This window comes from Sphaerodactylus townsendi, linkage group LG02 (assembly GCF_021028975.2).
Source record: "Sphaerodactylus townsendi isolate TG3544 linkage group LG02, MPM_Stown_v2.3, whole genome shotgun sequence".
Taxonomy (NCBI): Eukaryota; Metazoa; Chordata; class Lepidosauria; order Squamata; family Sphaerodactylidae; genus Sphaerodactylus; species Sphaerodactylus townsendi.
The window spans coordinates 15,945,554-15,968,276 of NC_059426.1; the positions used below are offsets into that span (position 1 = coordinate 15,945,554).

A 22,723-nucleotide genomic window follows, 5' to 3' on the forward strand; every position below is an offset into this window, starting at 1 on the left:
CAGGAAAACTGAGAACTGGTGTAAAGTGTACTCTTGATTCCCACAAGACACAGATAGCCCTACATCTGAATAGAGCATGCACTCCAGCACTGCTGCAACACAAGGGCTTTTGTTGAAGACCATCAGATCCCTCACCAGGCAGCTGATATGTAAAAGGTTCCCTGTAAGTGTGAAGCTTGAAAACTATTGGACAACAACATCCCACCAGTGGCGCCACTGCCAGTTTTTTTCAAGAGAAAGACAAAGGAAAGAATACGATAAAGAGCCCAAGAGGGCAGATGGATCCAATCTGACCATAGGAAAATCAAGTTAACATGGTAGCCAAGCATGTTTTCTAACAGCTACATCTGCTTTGCACCCTTTCCTCTTTTTTAAGACTTGGACAACTCTGTTATACTAATCCATGCTATTGTAATTTCACAATTGGGAACTACCATCGTATGCTCTCATGTGGGACTGCACGGGAACTGCAACTGGTCCGGGATGGATTGTCAACAGCCAGCCAACGGGGACACATCCTGCCTACCTCATGACAGATGAACGGGCTGCTGGTTTGTTTTCCAGCTTCAATTCTAGGTATTCGTTACGGCCTTTAAAGTTCCTGTAGGCCTGCTGGCTACCCCCTTCTACTCTAAGGTTGCCCACGCAACATCTGAGCCCATTCCTTTTAAACAGTGGCACCCGCTTCATGGAAAAGGCTCCCTGAGGAAAGCAAGGAAGACACATTACTCCGAGGGTTTAGGAGGTAGGATAAGACTGTTTTATCAGCTGTGGCTTTTAATAGGGTTTAAGCCACAGGTATTTTCTTGGGGGGAAGGTTAATAGAGGCATTATGCTGCTATGAACAGCTATAATTTAAGAACTGTGAGTCACCATGAACACTTTGTATAAATATTTATTTTAATTTCTATATATTATTTATAAATATTTTAATAAATACAGTAAAAATAGATGTGGGCCCCAATTCCGTAGTAGATCAGGGTGAAAAAAAACCAGATCCTCTATCTTGAAATAGGGGACTAGAGGATCACTTAAAATAATAGGTTGTTTAGAAATATCTCTTCTAAGTTATGCAGGTCCGGTTTCCTAGTATTACTCTGAGGCTATTGTCACGTTATATATGACTTAAATGCCACATTTCAAATACAAAGTCAGATTACGAAGAAAATGTTGAAGTGTTAACAGCCAATAAAGTGATACGCAGTAAAATCTGCAGAAAATATTTATTTATTTATTTATTTATTTGTTCCACTTTTATACCGCCCTCCCCCAAAGGACCACATTCATTTCAAAGATCAGATAATGGCAGGAGTCTACTGGAGATACCACAGAGATGGGAAACATGGCTGTATTTTAAATGCTTTTTCTAGTCAAGCATATATATTATGTAATAGACAGTGAGCAACCGTCATGGCATAGAGTGATAAATTGCAGTACCACATTCAAAAGCTCTGATCACCACCTGAGTTTGATCCCTAAGTTGGTTTCAGGTAGACAGCTGAAGGTTGACTCGGTCTTCCATCCTTCCAAGGTTGGTTAAAAAAAAGAGTACTGAGATACTGGAGGTTAAATGTAGATGACTGGGGCAGGCAATGGCAAACCACCCCATAAACACAGTCCGCCTAGTAAAAGCTGTGTTGTGACATCACTCCCTGGGTAAGTAATGGCATGGTGCTTGCACAGAAGACTATTTTCACTTTATAATATAAGGTGACCAAAAATGTGTCATCTTTCTCTAGCCTGTTTAACGCCAATATTCCCATGATACATTATAATTTATCTGGGGTAAGTATAATCTGAAGAAAAGCTCTGCACATTATTAGTATGGAATAGGCAATTCAGTACTTTTGGAAAATCTGTGTTATGAGCAAGTGTCTCATTCTGGAAGAATGATAGAAAATTTCCACAACCATTATTTTCCAGTCATCTTGGGATGAGATTCAAATGAAATAAGCTCATGTAAAAGATCCAACCTCTCTGAAGCTTTCTTTGCTACCCTTATGCTGACAATAGGATTTTTGACATATTAAGATAACCAGACAGTCAAACAGTTGTTAGGCCTATTACAATCTAATACATAGGGAATTACTTTGTGGCTATCAGAAAACGGTTACTGACAACATCCATGATATAAGGTGCTTGAAGTATTAGCTGTCCCCTCCCTCTGTCAGCATTTTGAGGACACTTTATAAAGAAATTCAACAAAAAACAATCAGAAGATAATGGAAATAAAGATGCTTGCCTATATACATTTGAAGTGACCTATCTAGTCCCGCAGCATTATGTCTCCACTTGCCAGCCACATACCCCAAAAGGCCCACAGCCAAGAAGATATGAAAGGCCAAAGTCTGCCCTCCCTTCCCTGGCTGTCTTTCTGTAACTACCATTCAGAGGTATCCCATTTTCAAATATTCAGTCACTGTGGCAAAAAGCCATTGATGGACTTGTCTTCTTCAAATCTGCCTAAGCTCTTCAGCAGAAAGCACGTTTGGGAGAACAGGGTAGTATCTGGCTGAAAACTAACTAAAATGTCTACAGTTGCAACCATTAAAAATGATTCCTAGACTAAGGGTGTGTGTATCTATGATGAAATTTTAATCAGTGCTGCCATTAAAATAGCTTTATCTTCTCAATACTATTAGAGACAAACAAGAATACAGACTACAACTACAGTGTATGGTGCAAACCCCCATTCAAATGATATGACCTTTAATATTATGTTCTATATCATGTAGATTTTTAAGGACATGCAACATTTAACCGTTCAATTTTGTAGTTTAGTCTATTTAAATACAAATCTCTCAGAACTTTAGACAACTTAAAACCCATGTCTTTCACAATGAACTCCCTTAGTGTACAACTGCAAGTAAACCTGCATATTCACATTTATTTCTAGTTTAATCCGACCCTTCCCCCATCACCGCATTCAGAGCCTCCCACACCACCTAAATTTAGAGCACAAGCTCCTTGGGGGCAACTACTTCTCAACTCGGTTACCTGGTCATGTATACTCTTCATTCTATGCAAACCACATTAAGAACTGTACATTGTACACCAACCATGGGTAATAAAGCCAAAAGCACCTCGTTCTCCACAATTCTCCTCCCAAGCATTACAGACACACACTATAATGCTGAATAATGTGGACTGCTAAAAGAAGTGGAATTGGAGCATGACTTTGCTTGGGACCAGTCCAATTTTACATAACATCCAAAAGTGAACCAAGAGGAAAACAAGTGTTCAAGAATACAGTTTTGATCCAAAATCCTTTATTAAGAAGGAACCTTTTAAAAAGGCCTTTCCAACCTCAGCGTATTTTTAAAGTACAACTTTCCAACCGTGCTGAATAAAATAAAAAAAGTGGAAGGGGAAATAAGCAGATTCTAAAAAACTTTTCAACTTGACCAGTTGCTAAATGACCCTGCGATCTAGACGGAGCTGTGAAGAGGCACAAGGGGGCCATTTCTGAACAGCAGTTCAACCAGACTTAAGCAGCAGCAGCAGCAGCAGTGGCTGGGTTTCCCCTTCCTGCTCTTGACAGCGCCAGGGAACTCCCTGCCTAGAGAGGGGCGGCAAAACAAGAGCCTCTGGCTAGGGCTTGCAGGAGCGTTTCTGGGGTGGGGCAACCGAGCTGTTCCCTAGCTGGAAGCCAAAAAAAGGGGGGGGGGTGGAGAACACACATCGACACCGAAGAAAGTTCCCTAAATTGGGATCAATCTTGCAGAAAACCACCTCTCCCAATTCCACTCTTACCTCTGGGAGGAAGAGTGAAGAAGCACTCCCTGTGACCGGGGGAGAGGAGCAGAACAAAATTTGGAAGCGGGACATGAGGAGGAGCAGAGGCTCCATTTATAAACATCGCACGGGGGGTGGGGGGGGTGGGAGGGGAGAGAGAGAAACCACCACCGCGTTTTCCCTCCATTTCGGCCGCGGGCCCACCTTCGCTCTTGGGCAGGATAAACAACCGGCGTGTGGGGCGGAGGTGGGGGAAAGGCGACCCACATCCCAGCACCACTTTCTTGGGCAAAGAAGGGCGAGTGTCCCACTATGGTCCCGAGATGGGTTGGCGGGGCCTCCCCCTTGCAGCGATTGCGGGGCGGCGCGGAAAGAGACCTCCGCGCAGGGAGTTGTGCGGGGCCCAAATGGCGGGCGAAGCAACCGGGGGAGAAGAAGGGACACCCGGGGAGGAGGAGGAAGAAGATAGACCTGGGGGTGAGCAGAAGGAAAGATACGGGAAGGAGGGAGGGAGGGACACCCGGGAAATCACCCCCCCCTCCCCAGAGCAGCAGCCCCCTCCCGGCCCCGCGAAGGCGGCCACACAGAGCCCCAACCGGGCCGCCGCCATTATTCTTTGTTCGTTGAGCGGGCCCGGCCTCGGCGGCCGTGAAAAGGCGGGGGGGGGGGGGGAGGCGCGGCGTCGGCGAGGCGGGCCGGGGTGTGCGTTTGTGTGCCAGTCTGAGGGGGGGAATTTATATATATATATATCTATCTATATCTAAGGGAGGCTCCATATTTTTTTAGAATGGGGGGAGCGGCCTCATTTCCCGCTCGACGCCGCCAGGCTAAGGCGTCGGCCCCCCCCCCCCCAAGCCCCGCGCGATCCCCCCCCCCTCCGCCGCCTCAACGGCCTCTGCTGCTGCTGCCGCCGCCGCCGCCGGCGCCCCTCCCCTGCTTCCGCCGCTCTTCTTCCTCAGCCTCTCTCGGCTCCTGCTCCTTCTTTCCTGAGCCTTTCGCTTTTCTCCCCTTACCGGCTGGAGGCGGCTCCGTCACTGCTTTCGTTCGCGCCGAGGCTCCGGCCGCCGTTTTATTCTCTCCCCCACGTAACACACCGCGTCAAACTACACCTCCGCCGCGTCACTCACATCGCACACACACACACACACACACACTCTCTCACGCGCTCCGGCGCTCCCAGCCCCGGCGACAGGCAGCGGCAGCGGCCGACTGAGCGCCCCACACGCAGCCAGCGAGCGGGAGCGGGAGCAGGCGCCGAGCGGGCCGCCCTCCTCGCACTCCTCCCTCCCCCCCCCCTCCCGGGCGGAAACAGCCGAGCGGCGCCCCCCTCACGGAAACGACCGAGCGGGCTGAGGGAGGAAGGAGAGCCAGGCCTAGCCAGCGCCGCATGCTCGGCGCCTCTCGTTGGGTTCTCTCTCTGTGTGTGGGTGTGTGGGGAAACGGAGAGAAGTCACCGCGGCCATTTCTCCGCCTCCTCCTCCCTCGAGTCTAAGCGGAGGGAAAATAGGAGGCTGATCCAATCGCGGCGGCTTTCCCCTCTCCTCAGCCAGGCGCGGAAATGGCCGAACAAGCTGAGGGGAAGGTGGCTTATCGGTCACCGGCGACTTTCCCCCCATTCCCGGCACGGAAGTAGCAGAGGTAGAAGGGAAAGGAGGCCTAGCCATCGTCGTTTTATTCTCTCCCCGCGCCCGAAAGCCTCGGCTACCATTCCCGCTCCTCCCTGAAACCTAGGCCAAAGACACGCCCGCGGGCTGAAGAAGATTATTTAATCGCGACTAGAACGCCACTTTGAGCCGGCGGCTTCCCCCTCTCCTCAGCCGGGCGCTTCAATGGCTGCACAAGCGCGGGGGGTGGGGGGGGGGGGAGAGGCTCATCGGCCATGACGCTTGAATGAGGAGGGGTGTAAATACTTCTAAAACAGATAAATGGTTTGAATTGTTCTGGGGGGAACGGATTAATATGATTCAGAGATGAGGAACCCCCCCTCCCTCCGGGTACGAAGAAGGTCGTTAAAGTTGTACATAAACGCGAGTCTAATTAAAACCGCTTTTTCTTCACAGAAACGGTTTAAACCCAACGGTTAAATTTTTCGAACGCGAACGGCCGCTCAATTCCCCGCCCTGCCCTCTCCGTTTACGGAAATAGCCGAAGAGGCGCGCATTAAAAAGGGTGCAGAAGAGGCGCGGTTCAGGGAAGAGAGGAAAGGCGGGACTTGAGCGCACGTGAATGGAGACCGCGAAGCCTTTGCTGGTGAGGGAAAAAAAGCTTTAGCTTTTTCGTTTATAGCTCAGAATAGGTCTGCACATCCCACGAACTTTTTTAGAGCGGATTTGTGGGAAGCCTAAGGCTGCCCAACTCAGCCTCCAACCCACCTTGCATGTGCTACCTAAGTAAATTTTATCTATATTTTACATTTTTATCTCCCGAGGGACTCGAGGCAACTTACATATGTAATCATAATAAACGAATATAATTAAATAAAAGCAATACAAAAAGTGTGAACATTAATATTTAATAACTCAGAGTTAATACTGAATAACTCAACAAAACCTAAACTGAACCCTCAAGATACTCACCAAACTCATTTACTCTGCGTAAGCATTTTGTGAATAATAATAGTAAAACACAATCCTTAGATGATTTGCACATTTTAACAATCTCGTTGGGGTGTCATCTGGAAAACAGGTGTCATCGTCATCATCCTAGATGCAACTTGCATGTTCTCAATCTAATAGAAAGTCTTGTTAGTATGATAAGGAGTGGGGTCTTTAGGTCCAGAATTACAACTGATCTCTAGACTGCACTAGAGATCAGTTCCGGGGAATAAAATGGCTGCTTTGGAGGGGAGACTCTATGGCACAATATCCCCACCGAGGTCCTCCTCAGCCCTGCTATTTTGCACTCCCCCCCTCCAGGAATTTGCCAACCCAGTTGGCAGTCCTACGACTGGAGCATATTAATATATGGAAGGCAGCCCTTCTCAACACAAGCCTCGGGGGGTGGGTGGGGGGGTAGTCCCAAGCCAGTTTGCACTGCAAGGGCTTTAGAGTGTTAAAGTCATATGTTAGTTCTGAGCATACATAAAGTATCTTTCCCCCCCCCCCTCCCCCCCATATACATGTCCACCTAAAAAGGCAGGGCAGTTATCAAATGTAGCATCTTGCCTTTTAAAAACCATTTTTCTCCTTTAAAGCACAATGTGTGCATATTATATCTACAGTACCTTATGTATACTATTTTACTGCAAACTACAGATTTGTAACTCTTCTGTCATGCCCTAAAACATCTTGTTAACTACACGGGAGTTTTGTTTGATCAGCAAGGTGGACCTGGCATTTTCTGCACGGACATAATATCCCAGGATAGGGAGGTGAAATATCCCAGGCTGCGCAAAGTTTTCACACAACTTCTGGTCCTAAATTGTGACAGAGTAGGCGGCTTATCAGCGGAAAGGTGCGTTACCAGAGTAAGATAAGCGCTGTTGTAGACGGCTTGGCACGGCAGAAGAATAACTCCACACCACACAGTAGCTTCACTTCAAAGAAGGATTTTACTTTTAGGTGCAAGCTATATACAGTGAAACCAAGGAACAAACCGGCAGCATGCCTCGCAGTAAACAAGAAACCCTAATGGACACTGTACACTGATAGTGCTCTGATTATATACAATCACTGACCAATCACTGTGAAGGTCACTGTACTGGATCAGACTGGTTTGGTTCAGTTGCATCAGGCTTTGCCAACTGACCCTGGATGACAGGTGCTGTCATTCAGATCACCATGATCTGCGCATAAGATGCACACCATATTTATTTTGCTTCCCTGACAAATTGGGCCCGCCCTGTGAGATTTCCCGTATCCCGGGGTTTCAAAAAAATCACAAAATTGTCGGTTCTTATAAAAAATTCTGTGCTGATCCCGCTGCCAAGCAAACACTGCAGGAGAAAGACCGGTTTAATTTTCCCACCTCGCCACCTGCTCTCCCCACCCCTGCACCCGCCTGCCTTGCCTCCCCTTCTGACATCACGTTCTTCTCTCCTGGCAACTGTAGTGGCCCACCTTTTTATTCAAGATCTGCCCCACAGCTACAGCCAATCAGAACGTGGGGAAAACAGGAATGGTCACGTATGCGCAGAAACGTTTGTGTGGAAAATGCAAATAAACCGGGCTCGTGCACAATTAACTGGAGTACTTCATCCCAGTCTTAACATGATAACGGGCAGCCATATGAAGGGAGAAACCAAGATAAAAGCAACCTGGTATATATGATCCCAGTTCTATCCTTGGATATTTGATCCGTTCGGAAAAAGCCCCTGGTTAGTATTTGGATGGGAGACCACCAAGGAAGTCCAGTGTTGCCACACAGAGGTGGGGAATGGTGAATCACGTCTGAATGGCTCTTGCCTTGAAAACCCTACTCGGTCGCCATAAGTCGACTGCAAGTTAAGAACATTTCCCACTACCACTGGTCAAGCATTCTGTTACTTATGGCATCTATAGTTGCTTGGGAAAGCCCACAAGCAGAGGCCATATTATCTCCCCTGTTGCTATCCGCCATCATCTTTCACTAGTACTCTGTCCCTGAACATGAAGGTTTCTATTTAACTGTTGTAGCTAACAGCTATTGATGGATCTGTTGTCTGTGAATTTATCTTTTCCCATTTTAAAGCCAGACCCTGACAAACATTATTTGGGTCTAGGAGGCCCCTCATCCCTTCAAGGCTCCATATTTTAATGACCAAAATTTCTAATTATCTTAGAACAGATGTTCCCTCCTGTGCCACAGAAAATATGCTCTTTTTACAGTAGTGCCTGCCACCAGCTGCCTTTACAAGCGTATGTATGCATACATACACATATCTGCTATCAAATTGATCACAAGCATATTTTAATTGATCTAAAGCTTTTTATTAGTTAGTCTAATTAATCATATTGCTACTATGCTTAACAATTAGTAATTAAGTATTGCTATTCTGCTTAGCAATAAAAGCTATGGCTTTAAATGCAATCTGCTCCCAAGTAAATATGTCTATTATTGTGGTTTTCATATTATTAGAAATGGTGTGCACAGGTTCACATAAATTTAACATTGGAACTTCAGATACAAATCACATTTTTAAAAGTATGATGGGCAGTCTTGTAGATTAACTAAAGTCCAGTAGCACCTTAAAAACTAACATTATTCATTTTCCTGTGTGCTTTCATGAGTCACAGCCCACTTCTTCAGGTAATTATATGTGAAGAGGAAATCACACCTGGAAATCTCATGGGGAAAGTTGGGAGCAGAAAGGGAAGATTTGGTATGAATTACATCAAAACTTTTTCAATTATATATCTCATTACAAGAGGAAAGGGAGGAATTCAGCAGAATTATTAGTTACACATACTGAATGATGAGGGAGGTCCAAACATAACCAAGGGAAAAATAATTGGTATTGGTGCAAGGAACTGCAAACAATGCTGATCACACAGAGGGACGAACTGGATCAAGAGGAACTGGAACCAGACCTGTTGGAAAGTGAAGTGGAGTGGGCCCTGAGGCAGCTGCCAAATAACAAATCACCTGGTATTGATAGAATTCCTGCTGAGGTGCTCACACCAGTCCCAGGAGCTGCACTGGCAGCAATATGTCAGAAGATCTGGAGGACTTGCACATGGCCAAAGAAATAGAAAAAATTGGTTTTCATTCTACTACCAAAAAAAGGTGACTCCAGAGACTGCGCCAACTATAGAACAATTGCCCTAATCCCCCATGCCAGCATGATACTTTTAAAGATCATACAGAAGTGCTTGGGCAACATCATTGAGTGAGAACTTCCTGATGTCCAAGCTGGATTCTGCAAGGGCATAGGAACCAGAGATCACATTGCAAACCTGAGATGGATTATGGAAAAGGCAAGGGAGTACCCGAAGGAGCTCTGCTTATGCTTCATTGACTACACCAAGGCTTTTGGTTGTGTTGAACACAACAAGCTCTGGGAAGCATTGAGAGAAGTAGGAGTGCCTATACACCTGATCGAATTGATCAAATTGCTCTATGATAACTAAGGCCGTTTCCGCACGGGCATATAATGGCGGCCTGGAGACGGCATAAACGCCATCTCCAGGCTGCCATTCGCACAGGGGGCGCAGCTGCATTGCAGCCGCGCCGCCCGCCCGTCCACACGCCGGTGTTTCCCCAGAGCGCTTGGAAGCGCTCTTTTCGGGGAAACGCCGCCGTGAAGCTGCTGCTGAGCGAACGGCAGCGGCTTCACGACGCCTCCACCCCCGCCTTGTCCCCGGCACTTACCTTGTCCCCGGGCCTCCGGCGCGTCGCCGAGGCCTGGGGACACGCCCCCTGCCCTGCACCGCTGGAGCAGGCGCGTAGGGCCAGGGGGGCGTGTCCCCAGGCCTCGGCGACGCGCCAGAGGCCCGGGGACATGCCGGGTTGGCCGGGCGCCAGCGCTCCACGGCGCCGGCTGCCTGGCTGTTTCCAGGACCGTCCATGCGGACGGTCCCAGCGTCGGCGGGTCGGCGCAAAATGCGCCGACCTAGCCGTTTCCGCCTCCATGCGGAAACGGCCTAAGAAACCACGGTGCAAAACAGGTATGATGACACAGACTGGTTCAACATAAAAAAGGGTGAAAAATGGGTTAAGTTTGAAAATGAAATAAACGAAGGAGTTGGTGTCCATGGTATCTTTAATAAAGAGTTGAAGAAAAGAAATCAAACAGCAATAGGACCAAGAAAGGTCTTGCTAGATATATGGGAAAAATGGAGAGGTAAATGGATGCCTGGCACCCTGGATGTGGTACCTTTGGGAAGTGTGGCTGGCAAAGAAGCAAAAAAAGTGATAAAAATATTGAAAAGAAAAGGAATTCAAACTGTGGCACATTTGATTAGGGAAGGAGGAGAAATTATGACATTACAAAATTTTATAGAGATAGGAGTTAATGAGAACTGGTTGGTGTTGAGGCATTTGGGAAAGGATAAAGGTCTCACGGATAAAAGGAGAATGTATAATGTCGAAATGTTTGGAACTATATGAAAAATGTAAAGGGAAAATTCTAGGGCATATATACAAATATATGGTAGATGACAAGGAATTCGTGATAAGAACATTGAATCAAAAATGGGAGAAGGAAGGATTTCTAGACATTGGTAATACTGAAAAATTAATAGACAGTTGGAAAAATATAAAGATCGAGAAATATATGAAGTTAGAAAGAAAAGTGATATTAAAATGGTACAGAACACCAAAACAACTAGCATATATGATAAAAGGACTTCGTTCCAAATGCTGGCACTATGGAGGCCAAGAGGCATATTATAGCCATATGTGGATAGAATGTGCAAAAGTGAAAGAAAATTGGACAGTTGTATTGTTATATATCGAGAAACTGGTGAAGATTAATATTGATTTAAATAATGATTTAATGTTCATGGGTGTAATGGAGGATAGAAGGGTGGATAAAATATAGTTATATGTATAAAATAACGATTAAAGCAGCCCATGCAACAATAGCCTTGGGCTGGAAAGAAAAGAAAAAATGGACATTTCAGAAATGGCTAGAATATATCTAGGAACAAGTGACACTTGATATTTTTGATATATTAACCAAAAGTAAGGTGTGGCAAGATAAACAGAATGAAATTTTGAAGATATGGATAATATACGTGGACTGGATGAAAGAAGCTCGAGTCAATGACGAAATATGGGAGAAGAGGCTACAGAGAACTTACTGCTGTTCGTGTGACAAAACTATGAGGAAGATGAAACGGGGGGAGGGAAAAAGGGGGGAAATGTATTGTTTGAAAATATATGAAGAAGGAAATTATTATAAACTGTTAAATTCAAATGATACAATAAAAAATTATTAAAAAGATAAAAAGGGTACTAGACAAGGATGCAACCTCTCTCCTTTTCTGTTCAACCTCTATGCAGAAGTGATCATGAGGAAGCTGGATTTAAATATTGGGGTGAAAATCAGCGGAAGAACCATCAGCAACCTGAGGTATGCAGATGATACAACCCTACTGGCTGAGAGTGAGAAGGACCTGAAGCAACTGGTATTGAAATTAGAAGAAGAAAGCAAAAAGATGGGACTTCACCTCAACATCAAAAAGACCAAGTTCATGACCACTGCCAACAAAGATGTCTATATTAAAATCAACAACAAAGAAATAGAATTGGTTGACAATCCTTGGATCCCTCATCCACCTTCATGGTGGCTCGACAGCAGAGCTCAGACGACACTTAGCCCTTGGGTGCACAGCCATGGTGAGTATCGACCAACTATGGAAGTGCAAAGATGTCTCAATCACCACCAAACAAAGACTGATAACAACCAACATGTTCCCAATCATGACATATGGTTGTGAGACATGGACACTGACAAAAACAAATAGAAGAAAAGTAGATGCCTTTGAGCTATGGTGTTGGAGAAGACTTTTACGAATCTAGAGTCACCAACAAAGCTGTCCTGCAGCGTATTAACCCAGAGATGTCGCTGGAGGGCAAGATCACTAGACAGAAACTGACCTACTTCAAACATGTGATGAGGGCAAATTCACTGGAAAAAGAGATGCTACTCAGAATGGTCAGTGGTAAATGGAAACGGGGTAGGCCAATGACTCGTTGGTTGGAAACCATTAAGAGGGACATGGGCATGAACATCAGCCAATTGAAAGAAGTTGTGGCAAACAGGGAAGCATGGAGGGGACTGGTTTACAGATTATCCAAGAGTCGGACACGACTAAACAGATAAAGAAGAAGAATTGGTGCAAGATAACAGTCTTATAAAACATGTTCAGAACAGCCAATTAAAATTTCTCAAAAGTGGGTCCCAAATTGGAACTCCATGTCTCTGAAATCCATGTCTCAGGATGGCATGTAGGGTTTAATTTTTTGATGAGTTCTAATTCATCTCTTGAACATTGTATATTCCCTTCAAAGTTTTTTTTACAGTTTTTTGGTAGAACGGTGGCTTTCAGGTCTGTAATAGTACATCTGGGGAGATTAAAATCCGAAGTAAAACAAATCCTTCAAAATTTAAAATGCGTAATGAAACTGGCTGGAAGAAAGCTACCTACTTCTTTTTCCCAATCAAGGCTTTCTTTAGCCATTGTGTGCATTCTTATCCCTGGGTTGAGACGTGTGCAAATAACAGCACAAAACGTTTTCATTGGGGGAGCTTTGATCATGCTCACAGGCCTGCTTTATTTAACGGCTAAAGGGAAACTCAACTTTTATCATATTAATCTATTTGCCCACTGTTTGGGATGATTGTTTTTCTCAGAAATGGTGCTGTGTTATCACCAGATGGCAGTGTGCACCAAGATTTAGTATTCTGGGCTTTCATATAGTCGTTTATGTAGCAATATAAAAATAGTTGAGTTGGATCATTGTAGCAACAACTACAACATAATTGATAGTGAGGAGGAAATGCAACTGTTAGTAAGTCTGGATTCCTGACTTTGTGTTTCTACCATAGCTGTGGACTGCTTTGCTGAGACTTGGAATGCCATTTGCGAAGCTTCACCAAAGGAGATACATATATTTTTACTTTATGTTTACTGATTATTTAAAAACAAATCTTTTAAGTAAAAATTATAATGTTCCAGAAATTGCACAATATGTAATTTAAAACTATTGATTTCCTTCACAAGGGACAACTAAAATAAATAGAGTTGGATCCCATGGAGAATTTCTACCAATGGAAAGGATGCTGATTTTTGCCAGTTCTCTTCTGCTGCTGCAGATCTCTGACTCCACATTCATGGGTCGTTCCGCATGGCAAAATTATACCCGTGTACCACTATTTTATTTTTAACCTGGGTCTATTTTATCCTTGGGTGTCTGTTTGCATGGCTGCCTGTTTTTTTGAAGGAATCCGGTGAAGACCGGGAGGAAATACTCCAGCTCATTTTGCATGAGCCTGGGACTTCTATATTTACATTGCAAGCATGCCCAGTGTTCCATGTTCTGATTGGCTGTTGTTTTTGAGTGGCAGCTTGAATGAACATCAGGCAGAGAGATCAGGTGACTGGGCAGGAAAAATAAACCAGTCTGCTCCTGATTTGTGTTTGCACTGTAGCAGGCTCTAGCAGGCTCACCCTGGAGTTTTTAAAAGAACTTCCAATTTGATGTTTTTTTAATACCCTAGCCTAGAATGAGTGAAATATCGTGGGGCAAACCAGCTTTAGGACCGAGAACCGTGCAGAATTACTGTACGGAATGGGACATTTCACTTACTCAACCCAGGATATTTTGACTGTGCGGAAATGGCCATGCTGTTTTCTGCTCCCCAGGAGTAACATTTTGGGGGCATTTGGGGTTGCATTGGGATGAGGTAATAAGTTTTGCTCGGCTGACGAAAATCTCTTTGTGCGAAGCTGTGACAGTTAAAATGATATTCAACTTATGAAAGTTTATAGTACAGATATGTTCATAATATTGCTATTCCTGCACAATCTGCTTTGTCTTTTACACATAGTGCACTTTTCTAGTTGTATAGGCCAATCTATTATTATTCCTTTTTCTTTGCTCTTTTGCTGGAGTGGTCAAGAGCAGTACTTATGTGGTAAAGTGTTCAGGTGGTAGAATGGATTGTTCTACCTCAGTGTAGATGAGCGATTTAGACGTCTCCTACATTAATAGTAACAATAGCATGAGAAGAGCTAGGCTGGATCCTTTCTCCCTGATACAATCCGATCTTATTGGTTTTCTGATGCCTTACTCTCTGGTTTCATTTCCCCAAGGAACAGGAGAGGTAATATGGGGAAAGAATGACTCAGGAGATGCCTGAAGGGACATCATCTGTAACTGTTAACCGATCTTCCTTCCAAATGAGATCAGACTATTACTGTGCTCAGTATTTCAGCTTTCTGTCAATCTTTCAGACTTGGGAGATTCTTTAAACAAAGACCCTGGAGTTTTTGTTTGTTTATTGGTTTTTTAAAAAAAATATTTCCTGTTGTCCCAGAAAGCAGACAAATATTATGTTTATTATAAGCTTCTTCCTTCTCTCCTGTGTTTGTGTAAACTAATTTGTGGGGTTGTACCTGCTTGGCAGAAGGGAAAACTTTGCTCATGCACACCAGCATGGAAGGCAGAGTGGAGGTATGGCTTTGTCTTGATTCTCTTCCCCAGTAGCTCACCTATGTTGCAAGCTGCAAAGGAGACAGAAGCAGAAAGGATTCCTGAGGTTACAGCTTGCTCCCCTCTGTGACAGGCAGCCAGATCATCAGAGGGCAAAGGCGAAGACTTTTGCCTACAGTTGTTAGTAGGCAAGCAAGGCAGGGGAGACAATTGGCACAGGAACTGTAGGCAGTCTTCCTGCTCTGCAGACTAGTGGAGAAGAGGGAAATCCAACCAGACGCCTCAGACATCTCACCAGAACAGTGAAAAGCTTGTACACACTCATAGTTACACAGAGGTATCCCAAGAGAGATCAGTTATGCCTAAGACTTGGAACAGCTCCATGCCAGAGAGAACCGCTGATAAAAAATCTAAAATATTCTGGACAATTCTAATGTATTTAAAAGAAGAAAAGAAGAGTTTGGATTTATACCCCACCTTTCTGTCCTGTAAGGAGACTCAAGATGGCTTACAAGCACCTTTCCCTTCTCCCCACAACAGACACCTTGTGAGGTCAGTGGGGCTGGGAGGGTTCTGAGAGAACTGTGACTAGCCCTAGGTCACCCAGCAGGAATGTAGGAGTGCAGAAACACATCTGTTTCACCAGATAAGCCTCTGCCTCTCTGGTGGAGAAGTGGAGAATCAAATCCAGTTCTTCAGATTAGAATCTACCTGCTCTTAACCACTTAACCTAATAATATCAGAATCTAAGGTCCTTGTATTAAGTCTCACCGTGATTCTTGAACAGTCATTGAAGTTTTAAATAGTAAAGCAAAGGTCCAAGAAACTGACCTCGGTTTTTACCAAATTCACCTCAAAACGTAACCATGAAAAATGCAGGAGAGCAAGAGTCACCTTTGAAGAACCTGATGTTCATAAATGGAAAAAGTTGGAGTTCGGTAGCAGTTTTAAGACCAACAAAGTTTTGTTCTTGGTGTGGCGGAACCAACCCCTGGGAGAGTGCAGAGAGCGGAATAGGGCCTGCCAGGCAAAGCAAGCCCGTTCCGCCACCCTTGGTATATGTTTCCTGTGCATGCACACTTCAGATTCACACAAGTTTATACTAAGAATTAAACTTAGCTGGTCTTAAAGGTGCCACTGGACTCACTTTTCCCCCCTGCTGCTCTGGATCAATGTGGCTACAGACAACTGAACCTATGTTCCTAAATGATAGCCTTGAAAATGTATCTTACTGCTTCAGCTCAAGTACCCGTTTGTACTTGCATCATAAATTAAAACATGAATCTGTCCACCTTTTCCTCTTCCTTCCTGCTAAAAGCCTTCTGTACCTTCTGGTAACCTTTCATCCCTTCTGTATTTACTGAGTTAGCTAGTTATTTTTAGAATGTCAAGAACAACTGGGTAATGCACATCAATGAGGATAAGGGCACAGACCCTTCCCTCAGGTTTACAGGGCAAAAGGCGGGACACACCGCTGGAGGAAAGATATTTGTGCAAGATCTGGAGCAAGCATTTCAGTCCGTTGGGGCCAAGAGAGCATGCATCAGGACACTTTTGAAAAGTCAAATTTTGGCCTGATGTCATTTTAAAAAGGTAAGGTTCTTTGTTAGCAGAATTAAAGCTGGTTGTACAATGAAATCAGTATGACAACCCGCACATGTGAAGTTTATATTAGTCCTTGATTATATATATATGGGGAGAATGCGCTATGCACCATCACCATTTCGCCTGAGAGGGATGGCACGTGTCTCTCTTCATGGATATGTCTCTATAGATCTTCATTTCTCTGTCTTTCTGTGTACATCTTGCTGTATGTTGAATTTGTATTCGAATTTGTAAAACTTGCAAATCAAATATGAATTTTACATTTGTATTAGTTCACTGAAATGTTGTAAGCTGCTTCAAGCCTGCCTTGATGGGAAATGAGCGGCTTATAAATTCCATAAACAATAATAAAATTGTATTTCAGCTCTGGTACAATCCAGCTGGAACCATGAAGTAGCTAACTTTGCAGCATTTCACTGATAGATGCCCCTGACCATTCAGGTGCAAAGAGGGAGAAAACTGTGAGAGCATTTATGTGCTTACAACCGATGTGCCTGCCTTCTCCCTTAACTCTTTCAGGAGACAGGTCAAAACATCTCCCCGCCCTCCAGAAATCTTTTGAGCAGATCTAAACTCAAACATTGCGCACCACTGCTTATTTTTATTCAGCTGCTGTGACATTGGGAGTAGAATTGGGGCTCTCCTCAGCTTACCACGCAGCAACTGACGGCCAGACAGAACGGGTTAACGGCATTCTCGAGCAGTACCTCCGCTGCTACGTTAACCAACTCAACAACAATTTGGGCAGCACTTCTCCCGTTCGCCGAATATACTTACAACAACGCCATGCACTCAAGCACGGGCCAGAGCCTATTCAAAGTGCTCTATGGACATGATAATGCACCTTTCCCCCTGGAGGGGGACCCACCAGACACCCCAACGGACCTGGGTGAGTGGATCGCCTCCCTGCGCACTTCTTGGAACTCTGCCCAAGAATCCCTGAACAAGGCAAAGGTGAACTATAAACGCTTTGTGGACCGGAAATGCAGGCCAGTGGATTACAAGGTGGGCGATTGGGCATTCCTCTCTACTAAAAACCTGCGAGGCCTCCCAGGGATGCGCAAGCTGGCGCACGATTCATTGGACCTTTCCGCGTCTCTCGTGTGATCAACCCAGTTGCAGTTGATCTCGAACTCCCAAAGTCACTATCCCCCATCCACCCTGTGTTCCACGTCTGCCTCCTTAAAAAAGCAGCCCCTGGTGACGCCTGGCACCCAGGCCCCCCCCCCCCCCGCACCGGAAGTGTTCGTTGTCAACGGGGAGATACACCAAGAGGTTGCTGCCATTGTGGACTCGCGCATACATAGGGGGACATTGCAGTATTAGGTGGAGTGGAAGGATACAATGAATGGGTGGCGGTCCAACACGTCGCCGCCCCGCGCCTCCTCCGTGCCTTTCACCGGTACCCAGACAAGCCGGGGGGAGGGGATCCTAGGGGGGCCTTAAGAGGAGCGGGATGTCAGGACGCCAGTTTCATTTCCTGCATTCCCCTGTAAGTTTCATTTCTCCAAACTCCAAAGTTCCCGCCACTGGAGGGAACCGCCCACCGACAGACCTCATATATACTGGGACTGAGGGCAAGAACCCTCAGTTCCAGCACCCTGTACCTAGGGCGACATAGATCAATAAAGTTCATTCCTTTTTATAAAAGTCGACTTCATTTGAGTATGTTCAGCCTTACAGTCAAAAGATTCCAAAGTAATTAATTCGCAAGCAGTGTTGGGATACAGCGTGAGCTACTGACTCTTCAAGGTGAGAACAGAGTGCAGGGCGGGAAACACCCACCCACACACTTAGCACCTCTCCTGCAAAATTAGTTTTTGCCAAGGACTTCTGAAGCATTTTATTGCTTTGGGAGTTATAAATACACAATGAACTTGAAACAGAGTAACCCAAAATAGCAAAGGTACTTCGGCATTTTCTCCCTTTTAAGTTAATGAACTGCAGTTCGGGTCTGCCCCTTAACAGAGCTTGGAACATTGCTGCCTGCACCCAATAATAAATCCTCCTGGCCAAATACAAGCAGGCAGATTGCATGCTCGATTAGACAGAGGAAATTGGTCGCTTTTCTTAACCCCTGCAGTTTGAAATATGGATTTTGTTGGAGTGGGATCTGTCTAGAATCAGAGGCAAAGTCATTAAAAAAGGGAGGGGGAGAATCCAGAGAAAGCATGATATGCTTTTTCTTTAAAACTGCTGCTTTTTCTTTAAAACTCCCCAGTCGCCAGGACCTTTTCCCCACCAGGTGGCCCAGGAACCCCTGCACCCGCTTCCCACCACCCAAAATTCTCTGCTGTCTCCCTACCGCCCCCAAATTCCTCACAGCCCCCTTGATGTTTCCACTGCCTCCAAGGGGCACTACTGCCCACTTTGGGAATCCCCACCCTACAGGGTTACTATAAGTCAGTAGCAATTTGACAGCACTGTACACACCCATGCAAATGCCTTAAGTCTCCAGTGCTTTCTACTTCTCAGAGGGCCATCACAAGTAAGGTGAAATCTCTGGACATTTCATTGCTTGGAGAAGGCAGTACATACCCTATGACATGTTACTGAATCGATACGGTAGCCACCAAACTCCACCTCTCAGGCTTCAGTCCCAGGATATTTTGCCCAACACAAAGTTCTAATCACCTGAAGTTGTTCCTGCTTACAGAAAGGAATGCCAGGAAAAAAAATACTTTTGAGTTATTTTTGTTGCTATGATGATGGCTATGATTATTTTGATTGTTGGTTGCTTGTTGCTGCAATTTAAATTGCAATAAGAACTTTCATGAATGTAACAAATTGTATATTATTGAGTGCTGTGTGGTTTCCGGGCTGTATGGCTGTGTTCTAGCAGCATTCTCTCCTGACGTTTTGCCTGCATCTGTGGCTGGCATCTTCAGAGCATTCTCTCCTGATGAAACATCAGGAGAGAATGCTGCTAGAACACGGCCATACAGCCCGGAAACCACACAGCACCCAAGTGATTCCGGCCATGAAAGCCTTCGACAATACATTGTATATTATTGAGTTTTTGTTTATGTATATATGTATATATAGACTGTAAGATGGTAAAGGTTAGAATGTTTCTTTTTTGAGTTTAGAGATATGTAAATCTAGCTGGAAGTCCTTTCTTCATGTTTTCTTTCTTTCTTTCTTTCTTTCTTTCTTTCTTTCTTTCTTTCTTTCTTTCTTTCTTTCTTTCTTTCTTTCTTTCTTTCTTTCTTTCTTTCTTTCTTTCTTTCTTTCTTTCTTTCTTTCTTTTCTCTTGGGATCTCTTGTTTAATTGCTTATAAATGATTGTATTATGAATTGTATGATAATGAACTACCAATAAACTTTAAATCATTTTTTTTAAAAAAGGAGCGTGACCATCTCTTCATGGATTACTGAGGTAATTTAGGTTTTCAGAGGCTGCTGCGTCGTCTGAATGATGTTGGAATCGGATCTAGCTTCAAAGGAGAGTTGACTGGTCAAGTCAGTCCCCCTGCTTCCATTTCTTCTTTCCCGCCAGTGCTTTATTTTTGAAGGATGTGGCACTGTGCGGTACAATGGTTAGAGCACTGACTTCAGGCTGGAGAAGACGCCATCGGCCTCAAAAATCGCTAGACAGCTTTGTACGTTGCCGTGTTTCAAACCAACCGATTGTTACAAGAAGGGAGTAGGATAACGCTGGTAAAAAGTGCTCTGTAATGCTTTTTGAAGAAGAGAATAACTGATGTGTGCGAGCGGAAGGCGCTGATGTGATGCTGAGGGCATCCATTTTTAATTCCTGTCAGGGTGATAAATGAGAATAGACAGAGAAAAGGCAGTGGGCCTAATCCATTTTTCACTGCTGCAAAGGAAAGGTTTGACTTCGCTAATAGCTGGCCATGGGTCATTTAACTCAAGGAGCTCAGGAGGACACATACAAGCATATCCTGGCAACAACTTTATAAGGTAGGTTATGATGATCAACTGCAGATCGCCCCGAGTCTTCTTTGTGGGCTTCCTGGCTGAACGCATCGAATCTGACTCCTTTCTACCCACTAGACCACACTGTTGCTCCAGACCAGCAGTGTGCTGGACAGGTAACCTCGGCTCTGAAAATGTCTGTGAAATCATACGAGGGCAGCAAGGACCTCTGTTAGCACAGATCAAATGGACTCCTGTAAGATGAGTGAGAAATGCCTCTTGTGCCACTAAGCACAATGTGTGTGGGCAAGCTTGACGTCTGAAACATGTGACTTGGCCGACCAGAAGCCATTTGGGACACATCATTTCCTTTGTGACCCCTTCCTGCCCTTGTTCCCTCTGGGTACAAAAGATGACACTCGAAAAGGATGCTGACAAGCTGAAGAAATACGGAAGAAATGTAAGGATGATAAAAGGATTAGGAATACAGTTCTTCATTTATTTTTCTTGTGAAAGTTCTACGAGGGGGCAAAAGTCATCTGGAAAGAGCAGTGTTCATTTATCAGATATTTTGGCCTGAATTATATAGAAATAGTTTGTCAGATGCAATTATAAGATACCTTACTTCTTGCCTTGGTAGATTTAGCCATTTGTTGGCCTCATATCAAGTAAAACCGAGTGGCTAAGAATGTTATAGTACATTTATCCTGGTTAAATTCACAGCCTCCCAAAGCTCAAACAATAATGCTTTACGCGAACCTAACTATATATTATTTTGAAAGTATATATTTTCGGTTAGGAATATCTGTATCTGAATGTGACCCAAGACATTTTTCTCTTAGCACCTGCTCTGAAATATTGATATTTTAATGGATACTTGAAACCATTTCAACAAAAGAAGAAAGACAGAAGAGGAAACTCTGAAGACAGCAAGTCCTCTAGAGAAAAGAAGACTTGGAAAAAAGATCCCAGAAACAAGAAGGGGAAGAACTGAAGTCTGAAAAAGAAACAACTTAAGTTGAGCTAAAGTTGAACTTCAGTCTTAAACTTAATTTGAACAGGGTTGGATTCTTTTCTTCTGAATAGTCTACCGTCCCAGTTCAAAGAGGACCTCTGACTATCTGATTTTCCCAGCATGCAATGCAAGAGCTCCTTTCTGGGAGAAAGATCCAGTTTTAGTTGGCAGCGCTTCCCATATTGGATCACGCTCAGAAATTGTTGGGTCAAACTACGGGGTCCAAATGACAGTGTCCACCAGAGAGAACGTGAGAAGTATTGACAATCTAGTTTAGAACCCTTTACAAGTCACAGCCAACAATTTGACCTTGGGGCTCACCGGCACTGAGCCCATGGAGCTGCTCCATGCTGAGTCAGACCCTAAGTTCATCAAGGTAAGTACTGTTCTCAAACTGGCAGGAGCGCTCCAGTATCTCAGACCAGAGGTCTTTCACATTGCCTGGATCTTTTAACTAGAGATGCTGGGGATTGAACCTGGGACTCTCCAAATGTTCACGGACTACAATTCCCATCAGCCCCTCGGATATGAGAATCCATAGTCCATGAACATCTGGAGGGTCAGAGCTGGGTGCCCCTGCTTTACCATGAAGCCACAACTCTTCCTCAATGGTTCTGCAGCTAGCTCAACAGGAAGTCTTCAATTTAAAAAAACCCATATAGTTTATTCCATTTTTTTTGCAGATACGGTATCTGAAAATTGGACTTGACTAAACTTGCAATGTTCATTTTGATGTCAAGTCGAGAATCCCTTGTCTCTGCACTGATGCTTTGTGTACAGCCAAATTAACCACCTTTTGAGTTGTTTCATGTCGACCTGCTTTCAGTGTCCACCATGGTGGCTGCTTCTGGCACGGTTTTTGCACATGCTGGCAATGTGGCCAGCCTGCCTGAATGACAGAATGTTCAAGGATTGAAGATACATCATTTAAATAATAAAGCCCATCACCTGCCCTAACCACTCCAACTGAAGAAAGCAAATTCTTCTGTAAGGTAATGCAGGGCTTGACAAATCCCAGACGTCAGGATGTCAGGGTGCCATGGTGCCTAGAAATTTCATGATAACACCCTATGTTTTTGTAGTAGCGTTCCTTCTGCGATTCTCAGTGCATGAAGTCCTTTAATATTTTGTCTTTAACTTTAGAAGAAGAGTTGGCTCTTATCCCCTGCCTTTTCTCTACCTTAAAGGAGTCTCAGGGTGGCTTACAATCGCCTTCTCTTTCCCCCTCCACAACAGGTACCTCGTGAGGTAGATGGGGCTGAGAGATCTGAGAGAACTGAGACTGGTTTCCAAGGTCACCCAGCAAGCTTCATGTGGAGGAATGGTGAATAAGACTGGGTCTGCAAAATTAAAGTCCGCTGCTCATGTGGACAAGTGGGGAATCAAACCTGGTTCTCCGGATTAGAGTCC

General features: G+C 44.6%; 1 protein-coding gene across 4 annotated transcripts in view; it reads right to left on the minus strand.

Moving 5' to 3' along the window:
- CREB1 (cAMP responsive element binding protein 1) overlaps positions 1–5,027 on the minus strand; it is a 48,521-nt gene extending 43,494 nt beyond the window's left edge. For 2 of the 4 annotated variants that reach the window (XM_048487007.1, XM_048487009.1), the window contains exon 1: positions 4,749–5,026. The gene's annotated coding sequence lies outside the window, so the exon portion shown is untranslated. Of the gene's footprint in view, positions 1–4,748 lie in introns of all 4 variants that reach the window. The other 2 variants (XM_048487011.1, XM_048487006.1) reach the window with 2 other exon arrangements.
- Positions 5,028–22,723: the final 17,696 nt, after the last annotated feature.